This window comes from Diachasma alloeum, unplaced genomic scaffold, assembly GCF_001412515.2.
Source record: "Diachasma alloeum isolate Michigan unplaced genomic scaffold, Dall2.0 Dall_scaffold_00302, whole genome shotgun sequence".
In the NCBI taxonomy this organism is placed as follows: domain Eukaryota; kingdom Metazoa; phylum Arthropoda; class Insecta; order Hymenoptera; family Braconidae; genus Diachasma; species Diachasma alloeum.
The window spans coordinates 196,808-199,820 of record NW_021680441.1 but is presented as its reverse complement, the minus strand read 5'-3'; positions in this window follow the sequence as shown (position 1 = coordinate 199,820).

Below are 3,013 nucleotides of genomic sequence, written 5' to 3'. Positions count from 1 at the left end.
TAGGGGGTAGTGGATCAGGAGTGAAATATATGTACTTGGTATGGGGTAGTGATGGTGGATGGGCTTCCACGTTGGAATCCCCGGGGGCAATACCCTGGACAACGGCCACAAACGAACGAACGCGTCCCGTACGCTACGCACAAGGTGGCGCGGCGAGGGTGCGGCGGGGCGGAGGGAGAGGGAGGTGAAACTGATACATATAAGCTATAGTCAACCTATCATGTGAGTGAGTGAACGACAACGAGTACACCAGAGGCTCAGCACCAGAGTATCTACGGGGGTGATCGTATTAAATCTCCAACTAGCCCGTGCATCTAGTATAGATATAGGGATGGGGGGGCTTCTATCGGCTTTCACTTGGCCATCACACGTGTGCCCTCATGTGTTCATCCACTAAATTCATCTGACATTAAACGAAATATTGTTAGTTCCATAGTTGGAGCCACTATGGCACTGATAACTCCCCCTCTCAGTGAACCCTATAAGCTTCATAATGTAACGATGAAGCATTAATGGTATAGCGAGGTTTTGCGATTTTTTTTTCAGGGGAGAAGGGGTCCCGTTTGTCCCGTTGGAGAGCAAAAAGAACAATTTTTGAAGTTTGTGTATTTGTTTTTTTGGGAACGCGTGGGGGCGACGGTTTCTGGTAAACAGGATTTTTTTTCTTTGAATTTATTCTGGAGTACACTGAGAGAAAAGATGATGATCGCAAACAAGTCTTACTTGTGCCGAGAAAATCGTTTTTTGAAAATTATCAGAAAAGGATTTTTTGGGCCAAACATGCAGAGAGTGCGCCGGAATGATGAATTTTTGTCGCTAAAATAGATTTAGTCGTTCAAAAAAAATTGCATTCTCTGTACACACAAGAAATGTCATTTCTATTTTGCTCCCGAAAAATCTTTGTTTTATGCACTGATAGAATGATTCATTTATTCCAAACGAGATTCGTTAACTATTAACGAATGGTAGAGTTGAATATGACCAAATGAATATTCGTTAATAGTTAACGAATGGTTCACTTGAATGGCGAAAGTCAAGTCAAACAAGGCTCCTCAAATATACATTCGTTAACTATTAACGGATGAACATTTGGTGGGACCGAATAGCTCCTAACCTCCAACCAAAATCCATTCGTTAACAATAATTAATCCGTTCTATCAGTGTGCGAAACAAGGGATAGTAGTTTTTCGTTTCGGCTGTCTAATAATCACAGACAACAAATGAACCCTTAAATGAAGCAATAATAATGATATGATAGCAATCTTGTAACTTAGGGATAAAATATTTGTTGATAAATTTTCCTCTGTATGAGATATTTTCATCCTGAAAAGGCACCGTCTGGTGTGAATTATCCACCTCAAGTGTCAATAATTAAAATACACTGATTAAACCAAAAAAAGTCAATATTCGTAGCTAATCTCGGTGAAAATCTCTGGAGTCTTCAGCTGAAAATAAATTATCTCCTCATCCATCTTGAACTGGCCTTGAAATTTCATTAGGTAAAGGGGTTTCCTCAGTAGGATGGGGTGCACCACAAGACAGTAGTCCAGTTTTAGCTGTCGAAACCGTGAGCCCCGAGAATTTAAGGTTATTGGACCAAAATCGTATCTCTGTACAATGAAGAGGCCATTCCTAAGGGGGAGAAAAGTGGTGGGCACGTAAATTGTACACAAAAGGGTCGAATTTTCGGGTATCTGGGGGTCAGAGGCGTGTGCCTCGGAGCAGCGGGTAATAATGGTGACGATGAAGAGTTATTTCGGTTAATTGGAGGGCGCTGGGGCTATCCGCCTTTCACTATTTTCCCTATGGTCACCTTGTAACCCACCAGGGAAGTTATGGCTGTGTCGAGAAACTCTTGCCTACTCAGTTGTCATTTGCACAAGTTATGGCCAATTTTCACTGGAATTGTTACTCTTATTCGGGCCTCTGAGGTCACTGCAGTTTTCAATATGCATTACTGTAGCCTCCCGTAAATTATTTGCGCGCGACAATTACAGAAGACGAGAACGAACCAGTTACGAATGCTCCCCACTGACACGAAAAGAGGTCGGCACGCTTACAAATTCATATTTCGGAGGTTGTATTTTGCCCTGAGAGTAGCCAACGGGTTCACAAGAAAATTTACGATTTTCAGGCTTAACGAGAATCCATTCAGAGAATCTTGAACCGCTTCTGGGTACTTTTATGCAAAATGTCAGGATAGTTGGGAAGATTTTATTTTGATAATTTTATTGGTGTACTTTATGGTAGATGTAGTTCGGAAGATTCCGGAAGCTGGAATGTTTGGTCAGATAGCATCGCAGGCGTTTGTGGAGTGGAGGGGGGGGGNGGGGGGGGGGAGTATGGAGAAATAATTAGGGTTGAAAAATCGGGAAATTTGAGTGTCGAGCACTGAATGTATGGAGTGAATATCAATCCTGCAGGATTTCCAGAATTTCTAAATTTAATTATTCGTTGTTTTGTTATTTTTACTTCAAATAATTTTTTTTTCTGAGAATTAAAACGTTCTTGAACGTATGGAAGCCATCATATCCCCATATAAGTGATTCTGTTAATTAAAATCCCAATTCATATTAATTAGAACCCGATTAGAACTCAATTCATATCGTTTCCTACAAAAATTAAAAAAAAAAATTTTTTTCACCTACGAAACGCTCAAAAAACTGCGAAAATAGGGAATTCTCAAGCCAAAGGATCACATCTCTTTTGACTTCATTCAATTCCACCGGTTTACAACTCTAAAAAATTCAGAAATTTATGATGCCCCCAGTATATGCACCAAGTGTTCTCCACTCTTCGATAAATCCCGTACCCCAGCATCTTCTGCACAACTCCCTTGACCGGAACTGAAAAAACATCCACTCAGATTCGTATTTCCCCGTAAACCCCCAACAAAAAAACCGTTTTACCCAGTTTTTATAGGTGATATTTTTACCTACATTTTTTGTACCGTTTTTTGTCCCACATTTTTCCGTCCTTCAAAAATCCTTCTACCCCCCCCCCCCCCCCCCCC